General features: G+C 54.4%; 1 protein-coding gene across 2 annotated transcripts in view; it reads right to left on the bottom strand.

Moving 5' to 3' along the window:
- ca10a (carbonic anhydrase Xa) overlaps positions 1-20,988 on the bottom strand; it is a 410,115-nt gene that overhangs the window by 38,521 nt on the left and 350,606 nt on the right. The gene's annotated exons all lie outside the window — the stretch shown is intronic.

Consider the following 20,988-nt stretch of genomic DNA (forward strand, 5'->3'; position numbering starts at 1 on the left):
AGTTGCAGCCGCTGAATGCAGAGTGGAATGTTTGAAAGGCCACATCGCTAACGGATCTCCCTTGGCATTGCTCATGTGCGTCAGTGATGCAATGCTGTCCAACATAGTGCCTTGTCCTGTAGAACATCTACCGTTCTGCTCTGCGGCATCAAAAGAGGGAGTCAATGGCTCAGTGGGTTCAAGTCCCACTCCAGGAACTTGAGCACAAAATCCAGGCCGACACTCCCATTGCGGTACTGAGGGAGTGCCGCACTGTCGGAGGGGCAGTACCGAGGGAGCGCCGCATTGTCGGAAGGGCAGTACTGAGGGAGCGCCGCACTGTCGGAGGGGCAGCACTGAGGGAGCGTTGCACTGTCGGGGGGCAGTACTGAGGGAGTGCCGCATTGTCGGAGGGGCAGCACTGAGGGAGCGCCGCACTGTCGGAGGGGCAGTACTGAGGGAGAGCCGCACTGTCGGAGGGGCAGTACTGAGGGAGCGCCGCACTGTCGGAGGGGCAGTACTGAGGGAGCGCCGCACTGTCGGAGGGGCAGTACTGAGGGAGCGCCGCACTGTCGGAGGGGCAGTACTGAGGGAGCGCCCCACTGTCGGGGGGCAGTACTGAGGGAGTGCCGCACTGTCGGAGGGGCAGCACTGAGGGAGCGTTGCACTGTCGGAGGGGCAGTACTGAGGGAGCGCCGCACTGTCGGAGGGGCAGCACTGAGGGAGCGTTGCACTGTCGGGGGGCAGTATTGAGGGAGCGCCGCACTGTCGGAGGGGCAGCACTGAGGGAGCGTTGCACTGTCGGGGGGCAGTACTGAGGGAGTGCCGCATTGTCGGAGGGGCAGTACTGAGGGAGTGCCGCACTGTCAGAGGGGCAGTACTGAGGGAGCGCCGCACTGTCGGAGGGGCAGTACTGAGGGAGTGCTGCACTGTCGGAGGGGCAATACTTAGGGAGTGCTGCACTGTCGGAGGGGCGGTACTGAGGGAGTGCCGCACTGTCGGAGGGGCAATACTTAGGGAGTGCTGCACTGTCGGAGTGGTAGTACTGAGGGAGTGCCGCACTGTTGGAGATGACAGCTTTTTGGATGAGACATTAAACCGAGGTCCCTTCTGCTCTCTCAGGTGAATGTAAAAGATCCCATGGCACTATTTTGAAGAAGAGCAGGGAGTTATCCCCGGTGTCCTGGGGCCAATATTTATCCCTCAACCAACATCACTAAAACAGATTATCTGGTCATTATCACATTGCTGTGTGTGGGAGCTTGCTGTGCGCAAATTGTCTGCTGCGTTTCCCACAATACAGCAGTGACTACACTCCAAGTTTAACAGGAAGAACCCTGAGCGTTGATATGATGGGCAAGGTAGACTTCCATCACCAGGAAATAGTGACATGTGTGTACAACAACCAGCTGCATTTATATAGCACCTTTAATGTAGTCCCAGGGTACTTCACAGGAGCAAAATCGGACAACATTTACCACAGAGAACGATTTGCATTTCTATAGCGCCTTTCACAACCACCGGACGTCTTAAAGCGCTTTACAGCCAATGAAGTACTCTTGGAGTGTATTTTTACTGAGCTACGTAAGGAGATTAGGACAGGTGACCAAAAGCTTGGTCAGTTTTCAGGAGCGCCTTAAAGGAGGAGAGAGAAGCGGAGAGGTTTAGGGAGGGAGAGTGCAAGGTTGGAGGCCGGCTTGGGATATTCGGGTCTGGAGGTAGCAAAGGCCTGGTGAGGGTTTCAGCAGCGGAGGAGCTGAGGCAGGATGGAGACAGGCGATGTTACGGAAGTGGAAACAGGCGGGATTGGTGATGGAGAGGGGAGGGGGAGGGGATTGAGAGGGGGAGGGGGAGGGGACCGGGAGGGGGAGGGGACTGACTCCCCCCTCCCCAACACCCTGCGGAGAGAACAGAGACAATAAATCAGGCTGGGTTAGTTTACACACTAATCCCGCTTGTCTCTGAGACCGATTGTCTGTCAGATAACTGTCAGCTGCCAGAAACAGCCCCATCATGGTATGTCATGTTATCTGCAGTCAGTTTGCACAGGAGATGTCAAACTACATCTCTGTCATCCCGATAAAAGCATTGTAATATGGAGCAACGCTGGTACTGTGGTTCCACACAATCAGGGAGGGATTGAACCCTGTCAATCCAGCTTACCTCTTCTGTCCTCACAGCCATTGTTTAAAGCAGGTGAGTGTGTGAGTGAATCACCTTTTAATGGTTGTAGACCTGGGGATAAATAGCGTTCTGCTTCCTGCGAAGGCTCACAATCCCGCCTCCCGCCCCCCCCAAACCCTCACTTCCTCACACCCAGCAATTCTTTTCAAACTGATAACCCACTCTAACAGTCTCCAGCTATCCACTCCTGGTCAGTGTGAGATATACGAGTATAAGAACATAAGAATTAGGAGCAGTAGCAGGCCATATGGCCCCTCGAGCCTGCTCCGCCATTTGATCAGATCATGGCCTGATCATCGACCTCAACCCCACTTTCCCGCCTGATCTCTATATCCCTCGATTCCCATACACTTCAAAAATGTATCGCTATCAGTCTTAAATATACTCAATGACTAAGCTTCCACAGCCCTCTGGGACAGAGAATTCCAAAGATTCACCCCACTCTGAGTGAGGAAGTTCCTCCTCATCTTGGTCAATGTGTGTTTCAATGAGATCACCTCTCATTCTTCTAAACTCCAGAGAGTATCGGCCCAATCTACTCAATCTCTCCTCATAGGACAACCCTCTCATCCCAGGAATCAGTCTGGTGAACCTTCGTTGTCCCGTCTCCAAGGCAAGTATATCCTTCCTTCGATAGGGAGACCCAAACTGTGCACACACTGCTCAGGGTGTGGTCTCACCAAGGCCCTGTACAGTTGTAGCAAGACTTCCCTACTCTTATACTCCAAGCCCTCTTGCAATAAAGGTCAACAGGCCATTTGCCTTCCTTATTGCTTGCTGGACCTACATGCAGCTTTTTGTGTTTCTTGTACAAGGACCCCCAGGTCTCTCTGAACACCAATATTTAAACGTTTCTCACCGTTTAAGAAAGGGGTGAGTGAGTGTTTGCATGTGTGTGGCTGTCACGGCCCCAGATGCTGATCTCCTATCACTGGTTCGGGGAGCCAGTGCGCACTCCCAGACGTTTGCTGTGTTTATCGAGACCTGGGGCTGTACCGACATAAACGTTTGAAGGCGGCAGAACAACTTCAGAAGGCCATTAAAAAAAACATATGGGATCCTGGGCTTTATAAACAGGCGTGGGGCACAGAAGGGAGGGAGTTATACCAAAGCTTTGTCCGACCTCATCCGGAGTATTGCGGCCAATTCTGTCCACACTGTGGGGAGCTTGACAAGGCCCTGGAGAGGGTGCAGAGGGAGATTGACCCGAACGGTCCTCGGGATGAGGAACTTCAGTGACGTGGATAGACTGGAGAAGCTGGGATTGTTCTCCTTGGAGCAGAGAAGGTTAAGGAGAGATTTGATCGAGGTGTTCAAAATCATGAGGGGTCTGGACAGAGTAAATAAGGAGAAATTGTTCCTAGTTGCAGTGGGTTGGTAACCAGGGGATACAGATTGAAGGTAATTGGGCAAATGACCCAGAGGGGAGATGGGGAGAATGTTTTTATGCAGCGAGTTGTGATCGGGAACGCGCTGCCTGAAAGGGCGGTGGGAGCAGATCCAATCGTAACTTTCAAACGGGAATTGGATAAATAGTTGAAAAGGGAAGATGTAATAATAGAAGGAATTGAGGGTAATATCTCCAAGTTTGCAGATCACACCAGACTGGGTGGCGGTGTGAGCTGTGAGGAGGACGCTAAGAGGCTGCAGAGCGACTTGGACAGGTTAGGTGAGTGGGCAAATGCATGGCAGACGCAGTATAATGTGGATAAACTTGAGGTTATCCACTTTGGTGGCAAAAACACGAAGGCAGAATATTATCTGAATGGCGGCAGATTAGGAAAAGGGGAGGTGCAACGAGACCTGGGTTTCATGGTAAATCAGTCATTGAAAGTTGGCATGCAGGTACAGCAGGCGGTGAAGAAGGCAAATGGTATGTTGGCCTTCATAGCTAGGGGATTTGAGTATAGGAGCAGGGAGGTCTTACTGCACAGGGCCTTGGTGAGACCGCACCTGGAATATTGTGTTCAGTTTTGGTCTCCTAATCTGAGGAAGGACGTACTTGCTATTGAGGGAGTGCAGCGAAGGTTCACCAGACTGATTCCTGGGATGGCAGGACTGACATATGAGGAGAAACTGGATCAACTGGGCCTGTAAACATTGGGGTTTAGAAGGATGAGAGGGGATCTCAAAGAAACATATAAAATTCTGACAGGATTGGACAGGTTAGAAGCAGGAAGAATGTTCCCAATGTTGGGGAAATCCAGAACCAAGGGACACAGTCTAAGGATAAGGGGTAAGCCATTTAGGACTGAGATGAGGAGAAACTTCTTCACTCAGAGAGTTGTTAACCTGTGGAATTCCCTCCCGCAGAGAGTTGTTGAGGCCAGTTCATTGGATATATTCAAGAGGGAGTTAGATTATTGCCCTTACGGCTAAAGGGATCAAGGGGTATGGAGAGAAAGCAGGAAAGGGGTACTGAGGTGAATGATCAGCCATGATCTTATTGAATGGCGGTGCAGGCCCGAAGGGCTGAATGGCCTACTCCTACACCTATGTTTCTGTTTCTATGTACCGGGCTGTGGGGAAAGGGCAGGGGGAGTGAGACTAATGGATCAATGGGCCGAACGGCCTCCTATGCTGCATCATTCTGTGATGTCTCTCATTTTTTAGTTGCATCTCTGACAGGTCTGCACAGAAACCATTTACCTTGGGCCCATCCTGTGCACCTTCACACACCGCCCCTGCCCTCGGCCTCCTGAGCTGCTGCCCACCTCCGGCAACCACAGGCAGCTGGGGCCGAGGGTGAGCCAGGGACGGACTGGGAGTCCATCGGTCAGCTCACAGCCGTCCATCCTCCCGGCCTTGTGACTGAGCTACAGATCAGTGAAGGCAGGTGGATGGCCTGTTTCCATTGGGGGAAGGGGAGGGGGGCATGGCTGGGGGGCTAGCGGAGGGGAGGGGGAGGTAAAGGGGTGTCTGAGGGAAGTAGGGTTGGGGGGGGGAAAGGGAGTGGGGGAGGAGAGGCGAGGGGGTTTCTGAGGAGGGTGTGGGGGAAGAGAAGGTGTCTGCTGGAACATTGCTACTATTAAAATGGACTGTCACACCAACAGCTCCCCCCCCCCCCGACATTACCCCGTGACTCCCCTCCCCCGACATTACCCCGTGACTCCCCTCCCCCGACATTACCCCGTGACCCCCCCCCGACATTACCCCGTGACCACCCCCCAGCATTACCCCGTGACCCCCCCTCCCCCCGACATTATCCCTGTGACCCCATCGCCCCCGACATTACCCCGTTAACCCCCCTCCCCCGACATTACCCCCTGACCCCCCTCCCCCGACATTACTCCGTGACCCCCCCTCCGCCAACATTACCCCGTGACCCCCCCTCCCCCCGACATTATCCCTGTGACCCGCCCCCGACATTACCCCGTGACCCCCCTCCCCCGACATTACCCCGTGACCCCCCCTCGCCCCGACATTACCCCGTGACCCCCCTCCCCCGACATTACCCCGTGACCCCCCCTCACCCCGACATTACCCCGTGACCCCCCCTCCGCCAACATTACCCCGTGACCCCCCCTCCCCCCGACATTATCCCTGTGACCCCCCCCCCAACATTATCCCGTGACTCCCCTCCCCCGACATTACCCCGTGACTCCCCTCCCCCGACATTACCCCGTGACCCCCCCCCAACATTACCCCGTGACCCCCCCCAACATTACCCCGTGACCCCCCCTCCCCCCAACATTACCCCGTGACCCCCCCCGCCATTACCCCCTGACCCCTCCCCCCGACATTACCCCGTTAACCCCCCTCCCCCAATATTACCCCGTTACCCCCTCCCCCGATATTACCCCGTGACCCCCCTCCCCCCAACATTACCCCGTGACCCCATCGCCCCTGACATTACCCCGTGACCCCCCTCCCCCGACATTACCCCCTGTGACCCTCCCTCCCCCGACATTACCCCTGTGACCCTCCCTCCCCCGACATTACCCCTGTGACCCCCCCTCCCCCGACATTACCCCGTGACCCCCCCTCCCCCGACATTATCCCTGTGACCCCCCCCCAACATTATCCCGTGAACCCCCTCCCCCGACATTACCCCGTGACCCCCCCTCGCCCCGACATTACCCCGTGACCCCCCCTCGCCCCGACATTACCCCGTGACCCCCCTCGCCCCGACATTACCCTGTGACCCCCTCCCCCCAACATTACCCCTATGAACCCCCCACTATTCTCACATCGGCTATTCCTGGCACCCCAATGAACGCGGTTGGCAATCGGTGCCAATTACAGCGGGCTGGTGGGGAGATTTGCACCTATTAGGGACGGGATTGACAGCAGCGAGCACCGACCGTGGAGTGTGACTTAGCCTCTCGGTCTATCTACGCAGGGAGAATGTAAATGCACGTTTACTGGAAGTGCCGCAGCAGAAAGATTAAAGCCAGCTCTTTATTCAGTTGCAAACCCTTTTGCTTTATCCTCTATCCTCACAGCATTAATTCCAACGGATGACATTCCAATCAGTTGGTGCAAAGGATCCAAGGCTGTGTGATTTCAATATAATAAGTGCGGCTTGGATAGAGAGAGAGAAAGTGTTTCTCTGGTGGGGGGAACCCAGAACAACGGGGTATAACCTAAACATCAGAGCCAGGGGTGATGTCAGGAAACACGTCTTCACACAAAGGGCAGTGGGAATCTGGCTCTCTCGCCCCCAAAAAGTGTGTAGGGGCTGGGGGGGGGGGGGGGGGGGGGGGGGGGTCAATTGAAATTTGAAGACTGATTTGGGTAGATTGTTGCTGGGTAAGGGTATTAAGGAATATGTAGCAATGGTGGGTAAATGGAGTTATAATGTCATTGAATGACGGAACAGGCTCGAGGGGCAGAATGGCCTCCTCCTGTCCCGATGTAATTTAATGGTGTATGTCTCAATGAAGTAGTCACCCCTTAACCTTTTCTCCAGATTACATTTCTCTGATCTTTCTACATTCCCCACCCTTCTCCCTCTCTCTGACCGTCTCCAATCAATATAAGACCTTCTTGGAGTTTATAGCTGAAACTGAATGCAGCTCTCCAGCTTTGATCCAACAATGCGCTGTAAATCCGCTTAGAATTGTGCTCCATTATTCTAGTTATATATATCCTAATGTTCAATTCATTTTTTAAATTGATTCACTACAATGTCTCAACCCCTGATATCCCGCTCACCCATCACCCCCTGTGCTCGCTGACCCTGTGTCCTAATTCGCACCGAGTCCCACTCACCCATCACCCCCTGTGCTCGCTGACCCCGTGTCCTAACTCTCACCCAGTCCCGCTCACCCATCACCCCCTGTGCTCACTGCCCCATGTCCTAACTCGCACCGAGTCCCACTCACCCATCACCCCCTGTGCTCGCTGACCCCGTGTCCTAACTCGCATCAAGTCCCGCTCACCCATCACCCCCTGTGCTCGCTGACCCCATGTCCTAACTCGCATCAAGTCCCGCTCACCCATCACCCCCTGTGCTCACTGCCCCGTGTCCTAACTCGCATCAAGTCCCGCTCACCCATCATTCCCTGTGCTCACTGCCCCTTGTCCTAACTCGCATCAAGTCCCACTCACCCATCACCCCCTGTGCTCACTGCCCCGTGTCCTAACTCACACTGAGTCCCGCTCACCCATCACCCCCTGTGCTCACTGCCCCGTGTCCTAACTCACACCGAGTCCCGTTCACCCATCACCCCCTGTGCTCACTGACCCCGTGTCCTAACTCGCACCCAGTCCCACTCACCCATCGCCCTCTGTGCTCACTGCCCCGTGTCCTAACTCACACCGAGTCCCGTTCACCCATCACCCCCTGTGCTCACTGACCCCGTGTCCTAACTCGCACCCAGTCCCGCTCACCCATCGCCCCCTGTGCTCACTGCCCCGTGTCCTAACTCGCACCCAGTCCCGCTTACCCATCGCCCCCTGTGCTCACTGCCCTGTGTACTAACTCGCACCAAGTCCCGCTCACCCATCACCCCATGTGCTCACTGCCCCGTGTCCTAACTGACACCAAGTCCCGCTCACCCATCACCCCCTGTGCTCACTGCCCGTGTCCTAACTCGCACCAAGTCCCGCTCATCCATCACCCCCTGTGCTCACTGCCCGTGTCCTAACTCGCACCCAGTCCCGCTCACCCATCACCCCCTGTGCTCACTGCCCGTGTCCTAACTCGCACCCAGTCCCGCTCACCCATCGCCCCCTGTGCTCACTGCCCCGTGTCCTAACTCGCACCCAGTCCCGCTTACCCATCACCCTCTGTGCTCGCTGACCTACATTGGCTCCCGGTCCAGCAACGCCTCGATTTCACAATTCTCATCCTTGTTTACAAATCCCTCCATAGCCCTCGCCCCTCCCTATCTCTGTAATCTCCTCCAGCCTCACAACCCCCCGAGATCTCTGCGCTCCTCTAATTCTGCCCTCCTGATTATAATCACTCCACCATCGGTGGCCGTGACTTCTGTTGCCTGGGCCCCAAGCTCTGGAACTCCCTCCCTAAACCTCCCCGCCTCTCTCTCCTCCTTTAGGACGCTCCTTTTCTACGGTGGATTTTGCTTTGTGCTTCAGATACTTTTACCATTTAATAGACGTGTGAGCAAAATGAAAGCCCGTGGGATTGGGGCAGTGACAGCGTGGAGACAGAATGGCTCAGGGGCAGGAAGCAGAGTATCTGTGAGCAGCTGCTTTACAGACCGGAGGGAGGGACACACTGGGGTCCCCCAGGGCTCGGTACCGGGATCACTGATCTTTTCGATATATGTTAATGAGCTGGACTTGGGTACACAGGGTATTATTTCAAAGTTTGCAGATGAGAAAACCTGGAAATGTAGTGAACAGTGCGGGGGACAGTAACAGGCTTCAGGACACAGGCAGACAGTGAAATGGGCAGCACATGGCAGGTGACATTTAACACAGAGAGGTGTGAGCTGATACAGACTAAATGGATCGACTAGGCCTGTATTCACTGGAGTTTAGAAGGATGAGAAGGGATCTCCTGGAAACATATAAAATTCTGACGGGTTTAGACAGGTTAGATGCTGGAAGAATGTTCCCGATGTTGGGGAAGTCCAGAACCAGGGGTCACAGTCTAAGGAGAAGGGATAGGCCATTTAGGACCGAGATAAGGAGAAACTTCTTCACCCAGAGAATTGTGAACCTGTGGAATTCCCTGCCGCAGAGAGTCGTTGATGCCAGTTCATTGGATATATTCAAGAGGGAGTTAGATGTGGCCCTTACGGCTAAAGGGATCAAGGGGTATGGAGAGAAAGCAGGAAAGGGGTACTGAGATGAATGATCAGTCATGATCTTATTGAATGGCGATGCAGGCTCGAAGGGCCGAATGGCCTACTCCTGCACCTATTTTCTGTGTTTCTATGTACAATATTTAAGGGGGTTGTAGGAACAGAGAGACCTGGGGGTGCAGGAACAGAGAGACCTGGGGGTGCAGGAACAGAGGGACCTGGGGGTGCAGGAACAGAGGGACCTGGGGGTGCAGGAACAGAGAGACCTGGGGGTGCAGGAACAGAGAGACCTGGGGGTGCAGGAACAGAGGGACCTGGGGGTGCAGGAACAGAGAGACCTGGGGGTGCAGGAACAGAGAGACCTGGGGGTGCAGGAACAGAGAGACCTGGGGGTGCAGGAACAGAGGGACCTGGGGGTGCAGGAACAGAGGGACCTGGGGGTGCAGGAACAGAGGGACCTGGGGGTGCAGGAACAGAGAGACCTGGGGGTGCAGGAACAGAGGGACCTGGGGGTGCAGGAACAGAGAGACCTGGGGGTGCAGGAACAGAGAGACCTGGGGGTGCAGGAACAGAGGGACCTGGGGGTGCAGGAACAGAGAGACCTGGGGGTGCAGGAACAGAGAGACCTGGGGGTGCAGGAACAGAGAGACCTGGGGGTGCAGGAACAGAGAGACCTGGGGGTGCAGGAACAGAGAGACCTGGGGGTGCAGGAACAGTGGGACCTGGGGGTGCAGGAACAGAGAGACCTGGGGGTGCAGGAACAGAGGGACCTGGGGGTGCAGGAACAGAGAGACCTGGGGGTGCAGGAACAGAGAGACCTGGGGGTGTTTGTACACAAATCGCTGAAGGGGGCAGGACAGCTTGAGAAGGCTGTTAATAATAAAACAGATGGGATCCTGGGCTTTATACATCGAGGGATAAACCTTTATAAATCACTGGTTCGGCCCCAGCTGGAGTAGTGTGTCCAATTCTGGGTGCCACATTGTAGGAAGGATGTGCAGGTCTTGGAGAGGGTGCAGAGGGGATTTACGAGAATGGTTCCAGGGACGAAGGACTTCAGTTACTGGGAGAGACTGGAGAAGCTGGGGTTGTTCTTCATACAGCAGAGAAGGTTAAGAGGAAATTTGATCGTAGTGTTCAAAATCATGAAAGGTTTTTGATCGATTAAATCGGGAGAGACTGTTCCCAGTGCCGGAAGGGCACAGATTGAAGGTAATTGGGCAATAGACCCAGAGGGGGAGATGGGGAGAATGTTTTTACGCAGCGAGTTGTTGTGATCGGGAACGCGCTGCCTGAAAGGGCGGTGGGAGCAGATTCAATCGTAACTTTCAAACCGGGAATTGGGTAAATACTGGGAGGGGAAATATTACAGGGTTCTGGGGAAAGGGCGGTGGGAATGGGATTAATTGGAACTGGCACAGGATCGATGGGCTGAGTGGCCTCCTTCTGGGCTGGAACATTCTATGATTCTACGTGACCCAGTGTCAAATTTTGTTGGACAACACTCTGCACTCCTCCAATTCTGGGCTCTTGTGCACCCCGATTTTAATCGCTCCACCATCCAACCTCTGGAACCCCCTCCCTAAACCACTCCGCCTCTCGCTCCTCCTTCAAGACGCTCCAAAAAACCTACCTCTTTGACCAAGGTTTTGGTCACCTGCCCTAATATCTCCTTATATATTCTCGTGATAATGAAACTGTGACTTGCCTTGGGCTGATTTACGATGTGAAAGGCACTATATAAATACAAGGTGTTGTTTGATTTTGATCAGACCCTTTCACAGTCTCCAGCAAATTCAATCCCATTCACAGCAAAATGAGGAGCTGTATATTTCTGCAATGCGCGGTTTGGAACAGGATTGGATGGAGTAGGTGCTCCCATTGGATATACATTTCCCCAGTGTCATTCACTCGCCCAATTGCAAAAACAGATGCGAAGCCCTCCGCAATTAACTGCATCCTGTCTCTCCCGCTCTCCCCTCATTAATATTCAACCTAGTGTAACGTGTTGAAGCAAAGAATTCGTGTTAATGTAGCACCTTGATCTCAGCACATCCCAAAGGGCTTCACAGACAATGAAGTACTTCTAGAGTGTAGTCACTCTTGTATTGTGGGAAACGCAGCAGCCAATTTGTGCACAGCAATGTGATAATGACCAGAAAATCTGTTTTAGTGATGTTGATTGAGGGATAAATATTGGCCCCAGGACATCGGGGAGAACTCCCTTGTCCTGCTTCGAAATAGTGCCGTGGGATCTTTTACATCCATCTGAGAGAGCAGACGGGGCCTCGGTTTAACGTCTCATCCGAAATACGGCACCTCCGACAGTGCGGCACTCCCTCAGTACTGCCCCTCCGACAGTGCGGCCCTCCCTCAGTACTGCCCCTCCGACAGTGCGGCCCTCCGACAGTGCGGTGCTCCCTCAGTACTGCCCCTCTGACAGTGCGGCCCTCCCTCAGTACTGCCCCTCCGACAGTGCGGCGCTCCCTCAGTACTGCCCCTCCGACAGTGCGGCACTCCCTCAGTACTGCCCCTCCGACAGTGCGGCGCTCCCTCAGTACTGCCCCTCCGACAGTGCGGCCCTCCCTCAGTACTGCCCCTCCGACAGTGCGGCGCTCCCTCAGTACTGCCCCTCCGACAGTGCGGCGCTCCCTCAGTACTGCCCCTCCAACAGCGCGGTACTCCCTCAGTAACTGCCCCTCTGACAGTGCGGCGCTCCCTCAGTACTGCCCCTCTGACAGTGCGGCACTCCCTCAGTACTGCCTCTCCGACAGTGCAGCGCTCCCTCAGTACTGCCTCTCCGACAGTGCGGCCCTCCCTCAGTACTGCCCCTCTGACAGTGCGGCCCTCCCTCAGTACTGCCCCTCCGACAGTGCGGCCCTCCCTCAGTACTGCCCCTCCGACAGTGCGGCGCTCCCTCAGTACTGCCCCTCCGACAGTGCGGCCCTCCGACAGTGCGGCACTTCCTCAGTACTGCCCCTCTGACAGTGCGGCCCTCCCTCAGTACTGCCCCTCTGACAGTGCGGCCCTCCCTCAGTACTGCCCCTCTGACAGTGCGGCCCTCCCTCAGTACTGCCTCTCCGACAGTGCAGCGCTCCCTCAGTACTGCCCCTCCGACAGTGCGGCACTTCCTCAGTACTGCCCCTCTGACAGTGCGGCGCTCCCTCAGTACTGCCCCTCCGACAGTGCGGCGCTCCCTCAGTACTGCCCCTCCGACAGCGTGGTACTGAAGTGTCAGCCTAGATTTTGTGCTCAAGTCTCTGGAGTGAGGCTCGAACCCACAAGCTTCTGACTCTAGAGGCGAGAGAGTGCGTGCTACCCACTGAGCCCGAATGCCTCTCTCTTGCCTGATCTTCTTGGGTCCATCTCCTCTTCTGCATTGTTGGGGACACAGAATCACAGAATGATACGGCACAGCAGGAGGCCATTGGGCCCTTCGAGCCTGTGTCCCACTCCCCCCCCGTCCTTTCCCCACAGCCCGGCACATCTTTCCTTTTCAACTATTTATCCAATTCCCGGTTTGAAAGTTACGATTGAATCTGTTCCCACCGCCCTTTCAGGCAGCGTGCTCCCGATCACAACAACATTAAAAAATAATTCCCATCTCCCGCTCTGGTTCTTTTGCCGATTATTTTAAATCTGTGGGGTCTGATTACTGGCCCTTCTGCCCCTGGAGAGACAGGGAGACCGGGGGAAACACAGCTGGGGATAAGGGAAGCAATGAGTTTTGTTTCGACCGTCACTGGTTTTGAGAAGGCAGTCTGTGCACAGTTGCCCCTGATCAAGGTATACCGTGTAAAGCTGGGATCAATATGGCCATAATCTGCAGATCAAAGCGACTAGATGCTAAATCCCATCCCATTTCATCATCCAGCCCATCCTAAAGCTCATCGTTAACAGCAAATATCACTCACAAACAAATATATTCACAACGCAGGAACACGCTGACAGGATCTCGGCTGTAATGTCCCTCCCTTGTCAGAGTGACACTCCCTGCACTGAGGTGCCCAGCGGGACATGGTATGGAGAGTAACTCCCTCAACTACTGGCATTCAGACCTTTAGTGGCGATTTGGCCTATCTTGCACGGTATATAACGGGAGGGGGTTGGGTCTCACTGGCTGTATATATAACGGGAGTGAATGGGAGGGGGTTGGATCTCACTGGCTGTATATATAACGGGAGTGAATGGGAGGGGGCTGGGTCCACTGGCTCTGTGTATAACGGGAATGAATGGGAGGGGGTTGGGTCTCACTGGCTGTATATATAATGGGAGTGAATGGAGGGGGTTGGGTCCTCTGGCTGTATATATAACGGGAGTGAATGGGAGGGGGTTGGGTCTCACTGGCTGTATATATAACGGGAGTGAATGGGAGGGGGTTGGGTCCTCTGGCTCTGTGTATAACGGGAGTGAATGGGAGGGGATTGGGTCCTCTGGCTCTGTGTATAACGGGAGTGAATGGGAGGGGGTTGGATCTCACTGGCTGTATATATAACGGGAGTGAATGGGAGGGGGCTGGGTCCACTGGCTCTGTGTATAACGGGAGTGAATGGGAGGGGGTTGGGTCTCACTGGCTGTATATATAATGGGAGTGAATGGAGGGGGTTGGGTCCTCTGGCTGTATATATAACGGGAGTGAATGGGAGGGGGTTGGGTCTCACTGGCTGTATATATAACAGGAGTGAATGGGAGGGGGTTGGGTCCACTGGCTCTGTGTATAACGGGAGTGAATGGGAGGGGGTTGGGTCTCACTGGCTGTATATATAACGGGAGTGAATGGGAGGGGGCTGGGTCCACTGGCTCTGTGTATAACAGGAGTGAATGGGAGGGGTTGGGTCTCACTGGCTGTATATATAATGGGAGTGAATGGAGGGGGTTGGGTCCTCTGGCTGTATATATAATGGGAGTGAATGGGAGGGGGTTGGGTCCTCTGGCTCTGTGTATAACGGGAGTGAATGGGAGGGGGTTGGGTCTCACTGGCTCTGTGTATAACGGGAGTGAATGGGAGGGGATTGGGTCTCACTGGCTGTATATATAACGGGAGTGAATGGGAGGGGGTTGGGTCTCACTGGCTGTATATATAACGGGAGTGAATGGGAGGGGGTTGGGTCCTCTGGCTCTGTGTATAACGGGAGTGAATGGGAGGGGATTGGGTCCTCTGGCTCTGTGTATAACGGGAGTGAATGGGAGGGGGTTGGATCTCACTGGCTGTATATATAACGGGAGTGAATGGGAGGGGGCTGGGTCCTCTGGCTCTGTGTATAACGGGAGTGAATGGGAGGGGGTTGGGTCTCACTGGCTCTGTGTATAACGGGAGTGAATGGGAGGGGGTTGGGTCTCACTGGCTGTATATATAATGGGAGTGAATGGAGGGGGTTGGGTCCTCTGGCTGGATATATAACGGGAGTGAATGGGAGGGGGTTGGGTCTCACTGGCTCTGTGTATAACGGGAGTGAATGGGAGGGGGTTGGGTCTCACTGGCTCTGTGTATAACGGGAGTGAATGGGAGGGGGTTGGGTCCTCTGGCTCTGTGTATAACGGGAGTGAATGGGAGGGGGTTGGGTCCTCTGGCTCTGTGTATAACGGGAGTGAATGGGAGGGGGTTGGATCTCACTGGCTGTATATATAACAGGAGTGAATGGGAGGGGGCTGGGTCCACTGGCTCTGTGTATAACGGGAGTGAATGGGAGGGGGTTGGGTCTCACTGGCTCTGTGTATAACGGGAGTGAATGGGAGGGGGTTGGGTCTCACTGGCTGTATATATAATGGGAGTGAATGGAGGGGGTTGGGTCCTCTGGCTGTATATATAACGGGAGTGAATGGGAGGGGGTTGGGTCTCACTGGCTCTGTGTATAACGGGAGTGAATGGGAGGGGGTTGGGTCTCACTGGCTGTATATATAATGGGAGTGAATGGGAGGGGGTTGGGTCCTCTGGCTGGATATATAACGGGAGTGAATGGGAGGGGGTTGGGTCTCACTGGCTCTGTGTATAACGGGAGTGAATGGGAGGGGGTTGGGTCTCACTGGCTCTGTGTATAACGGGAGTGAATGGGAGGGGGTTGGGTCTCACTGGCTCTGTGTATAACGGGAGTGAATGGGAGGGGGTTGGGTCTCACTGGCTCTGTGTATAACGGGAGTGAATGGAGGGGGTTGGGTCTCACTGGCTGTATATATAACAGGAGTGAATGGGAAGTAAGTCTGTGATAATTCACTCTGAGCAGTGGATAGAATGATAATCAGTTCGGCAGTCCTTGACTACACAGACCCTAGGGAGGGTAGCTGAGCTGCAGACTAGCAGGTAGAGTTACTGGAAGTCTCCAGACTGACTCCACCATGAACCCTCGCTGGCAGCTTGCCAATAAACTCTATTGATATGCAAGTGTGAAATCTTGGACCCTCCCCAGAGCTTGGCCTCGCCCTTTGATGGACCATATTTTACTCAGAAATGTAGTCAAAGGCTTAGCAATGTTTCACCGCCAATTATTCGTGCCTTAGTCACGGTTCAGTGGGTCTTCAAAGCCTTCGGAAATACGGGCTGTGCAGAGGTTGAGGGCCGTGCTTTGCTGACTGTTTAATTGGCTCCCTGTTGCTTTTCAGAATGGAAGCCAGTCATGAAGTAAATGTCAATCTATTTATCTGAACATGTCAGATGTTTAAAGGTTGTCCTGACATCAATGTTCAGCCACTCCAGACAGCACTGGGCGATAATACATTGCTATTGAGTATAGACACGGGCTGTGTGTTGGTGACATCGCTGAATGAGTGCGGCCCTGCCCCCAGAAGCCGGAATTCAGGCACAGTCCGAGGTCACGTTCAATCCATTGCTTTCTGAATTTTTCGGGTCTTCCATTCTGTCAAGCACCAGTTGCTCACCAACAATCCCGTTCCAATCAGCTTCCAACTTACCCTCCCCCTCCTCCCTGCCCCAAGCTCTGGAACTCCCTCCCTAAATCTCTCCACCTCTCTTTCCTCCTTTACAGACTGTTTGCAACCTTGGTGTCGTATTTGACCCTGAAATGAGCTTCTGGCCACATATCCGCAGCATAACTAAGACCACCTATTTCCACCTCCGTAACATCGCCCGTCTCCGCCCCCTGCCTCAGCTCATCCGCTGCCGAAACCCTCATCCGTGCCTTTGTTACCTCCAGACTTGACCATTCCAACACACTCCTGGCTGGCCTCCCACATTCTACCTTCAGTAAACTAGAGGTGATCCAAAACTCGGCTGCCCCCATGTCCTAACTCGCACCAAGTCCCGCTCACTCATCACCCCCTGTGCTCACTGCCCCGTGTCCTAACTTGCACCGAGTCCCGCTCACCCATCACCCACTGTGCTCGCTGCCCTGTGTCCTAACTCGCACAAAGTCCCGCTCACCCATCACCCCCTGTGCTCACTGCCCCGTGTCCTAACTCGCACCGAGTCTCGTTCACCCATTACCCCCTGTGCTCACTGCCCCGTGTCCTAACTTGCACCGAGTCCTGCTCACCCATCGCCCTCTGCTCACTGCCCCGTGTCCTAACTCGCACAAAGTCCCGCTCACCCATCACCCCCTGTGCTCACTGCCCCGTGTCCTAACTCGCACCGAGTCCCGCTCTCCCATCACCCCCTGTGCTCACTGCCCCATGTCCTAACTCGCACCGAGTCCCGCTCACCCATCACCCACTGTGCTCACTGCCCCGTGTCCTAACTCGCACCGAGTCCCGCTCACCCATCACCCACTGTGCTCACTGCCCCGTGTCCTAACTCGCACCAAGTCCCGCTCACCCATCACCCACTGTGCTCACTGCCCCGTGTCCTAACTCGCACCAAGTCCCGCTCACCCATCACCCACTGTGCTCACTGCCCTGTGCCCTAACTCGCACCGAACCCCGCTCACCCATCACCCCCTGTGCTCACTGCCCCGTGTCCTAACTCGCACCGAGTCCCGCTCACCCATCACCCCCTGTGCTCACCGACCTACATTGGCTTCCGTTTAAGCAACGCCTCGATTTCAAAATTCTCATCCTTGTTTTCAAATCCTTCCATGGCCCTCGCCCCCTCCCTATCTCTGTAATCTCCTCCAGCCCCACAACCCCCCCGAGATCTCTGCGCTCCTCTAATTCTGCCCTCCTGAGCAACCCCGATTTTATAAGCGCTCAACCACTGGCGACCGTCCCTTCAGCTGCCTGGGCCCCAAGCTCTGGAATTCCCTCCCTAAACCCTCTCTCTATCTCTTTCCTCCTTCAAGACGCTCCACCTCTTTGACCCAGCTTTTGGTCACCTGCGCTAATTTCTCCTTATGCGGCTTGGTGTCAAATTTTAAAAATCTCATAACACTCCTGTGAAGCGCCTTGGGGCCGTTTCACTACGTTAAAGGCGCTATATAAATACAAGTTGTTGTTGTTGTGCCTTGGGCCGAAACATTCAGGCCCTGGGATCCTTCCCAGCGACCAGTTAGGCCAGAGCGAACAAAATCCAGTCTGGAACCTCCCCATCGGGACCCCTTCTTAAAATGAAGGTGCTGAAACTCCTCTTCTGTACAGTTCTTGCCCTGAAATCTCTGTCAACGAGTCTGAAGGTCCGGCCAGGTATAGCGACCGAGCCCAGAATCTGTGAGCCTCCCGCCCAGCCCCCGTGATGAACTGCCAACGTGTGTCAGCGTGATACACGTCTCTGCTGAGCGAGCGAAGGAACGCTGCCAGTCACTGCTTGTGCTCAACTATTGTGACAAGTCTGCAATCAGTTTGCATCCTGAAGTATAATGTGGATAAATGTGAGGTTATCCACTTTGGTGGTAAAAACAGACAGACAGACTATTATCTGAATGGTGACAGATTAGGAAAAGGGGAGGTGCAAAGAGACCTGGGTGTCATGGTACATCAGTCATTGAAGGTTGGCATGCAGGTACAGCAGGCGGTTAAGAAAGCAAATGGCATGTTGGCCTTCATAGCGAGGGGATTTGAGTACAGGGGCAGGGAGGTGTTGCTACAGTTGTACAGGGCCTTGGTGAGGCCACACCTGGAGTATTGTGTACAGTTTTGGTCTCCTAACCTGAGGAAGGACATTCTTGCTATTGAGGGAGTGCAGCGAAGGTTCACCAGACTGATTCCCGGGATGGCGGGACTGACCTATCAAGAAAGACTGGATCAACTGGGCTTGTATTCACTGGAGTTCAGAAGAATGAGAGGGGACCTCATAGAAACGTTTAAAATTCTGACGGGTTTAGACAGGTTAGATGCAGGAAGAATGATCCCGATGTTGGGGAACTCCAGAACCAGGGGTCACAGTCTAAGGATAAGGGGTAAGCCATTTAGGACCGAGATGCGGAGGAACTTCTTCACCCAGAGAGTGGTGAACCTGTGGAATTCTCTACCACAGAAAGTTGTTGAGGCCAATTCACTAAATATATTCAAAAAGGAGTTAGATGAGGTCCTTACTACTCGGGGGATCAAGGGGTATGGTGAGAAAGCAGGAATGGGGTACTGAAGTTGAATGTTCAGCCATTAACTCATTGAATGGCGGTGCAGGCTAGAAGGGCCGAATGGCCTACTCCTGCACCTATTTTCTATGTTTCTATGTTTCTATGTTTCTATGCCAATTGCTGCGTGTTTGAGAGCAGCGAGGTGCAGCTAGTGAGCGGATCGGCAGTTTAACACTCCACGGGTTGACAGTGCAGGCGTTGGGGCAATTAGCGGGCTGGAGTGAGGAGCGACTGCTGTACAAAGCAGGAAACTTGCGCCCCCCCCGATATCGGCAACATCCAAACCGCTTCACCAGGAAACACTGCAGCAACAATCGCTTTCCGCAAGTTCATTCCCCACTGAAAGGGAAAGACCTGCGTTTCTATAGCGCCTTTCACCACCTCAGGATGTCCCAAAGTGCTTTACAGCCAATGAAGCTGTTTTGGAGTGCACTCACTGTTGCAATGTGGGAAACGTGGTGGTCAACTTGCGCACAGCAAGCTCCCACACACAGCAATGTGATAATGACCCAAATAACCAAGGAGCAGGAGTAGACCATACTGCCCTTCGAGCTTGCTCCGCCATTCAATACGATCACGGCTGATCATCGACCTCAAATCCACTTTCCCACCTGATCCCCACATCCCTCGATTCCCCGAGCCTCCAAAAATCTATCGATCTCTGTCTTGAATATACTCAATGACTGAGCCTCCACAGCCCTCTGGGGCAGAGAATTCCAAAGATTCACCACCCTCTGAGTGAAGAAATTCCTCCTCATCTCAGTCCTAAATGGTCGACCCCTTATTCTGAGACTGATCACCTCTCATTCTTCTAAACTCCAGAGAACATAGACCCAATCTACTCAGTGTCGTTTGAGGGATAACTATTGGCCCCAGGACACTGGACAGAACTCCCCTGCTCTGCTTCGAAATAGTGCCATGGGATCTTTTACGTCTAACCTGAGAGAGCGGACGGGGCCTCGGTTTAAAGTGTCATCTGAAAGACGGCACCTCCGACAGTGCAGCGCTCCCTCAGTACAGCCCCTCCGATAGTGCGACGCTCCCTCAGTACTACCCCTCCAACAGTGCGACGCTCCCTCAGTACTGCCCCTCCGACAGTGCGGCGCTCCCTCAGTACTGCCCCTCCGACAGTGCGGCGCTCCCTCAGTACTGCCCCTCCGACAGTGCGGCGCTCCCTCAGTACTGCCCCTCCGACAGTGCGGCGCTCCCTCAGTACTGCCCCTCCGACAGTGCGACGCTCCCTCAGTACTGCCCCTCCGACAGTGCAGCGCTCCCTCCCTCCCCTTTCGGTCCTTTGCTCTGATGCTCTCTGATATTCTTTCTCCATACCCCTTCTCTCTCCGCTTTATGTCAGATAGTCCAACACTCTCCTGATTTCCCATTTTGCATCCTCCATAAACTTCAGCTCATCCAAAACTCGGCTGCCCATGTTCTAACTTGTACCAAGTCCCGCTCACCCATCACCCCCTGTGCTCGCTGCCCTGTGTCCTAACTCGCACCCAGTCCCACTCACCCATCACCCCCTGTGCTCACTGCCTGTGTCCTAACTCGCACCAAGTCCCACTCACCCATCACCCCCTGTGCTCGCTGTCCCGTGTCCTAACTCACACCAAGTCCTGCTCACCCATCACTCCCTGTGCTCACTGCCTGTGTCCTAACTCGCACCAAGTCCCGCTCACCCATCGCCCCCTGTGCTCGCTGCCCGTGTCCTAACTCGCACCGAGTCCCGCTCACCTATTGCCCCCTGTGCTCGCTGACCTACATTGACTCCCGGTTAAGCAATGCCTCGATTTTACAGTTCTCATCTATGTTTACAAATCCCTCCATGGCCCTCGCCCCTCTCTATCTCTGTAATCTCCTCCAACCCCACAACCCCCCGAGATCTCTGCGCTCCTCCAATTCTGGCCTCTTGTACATCCCTGATTATAATCGCTCCACCATCGATGGCCGTGCCTTCAGCTGCCTGGGCCCCAAGCTCTGGAACTCCCTCCCTAAACCTCTCTGCCTCTCTCTGCTCCTTTATGACGCTCCTTGAAACCCACTTCTATGATCAAGCTTTTGGTCACCTGTCGTAAATCTCCTTCAGTGGCTCAGTGTCGATTTTTGTTTGATAATTACTCCTGTGAGCCGCCTTGTGACGTTTCTCT

This window comes from Pristiophorus japonicus, chromosome 16 (genome assembly GCF_044704955.1).
Source record: "Pristiophorus japonicus isolate sPriJap1 chromosome 16, sPriJap1.hap1, whole genome shotgun sequence".
Classification (NCBI taxonomy): Eukaryota; Metazoa; Chordata; class Chondrichthyes; family Pristiophoridae; genus Pristiophorus; species Pristiophorus japonicus.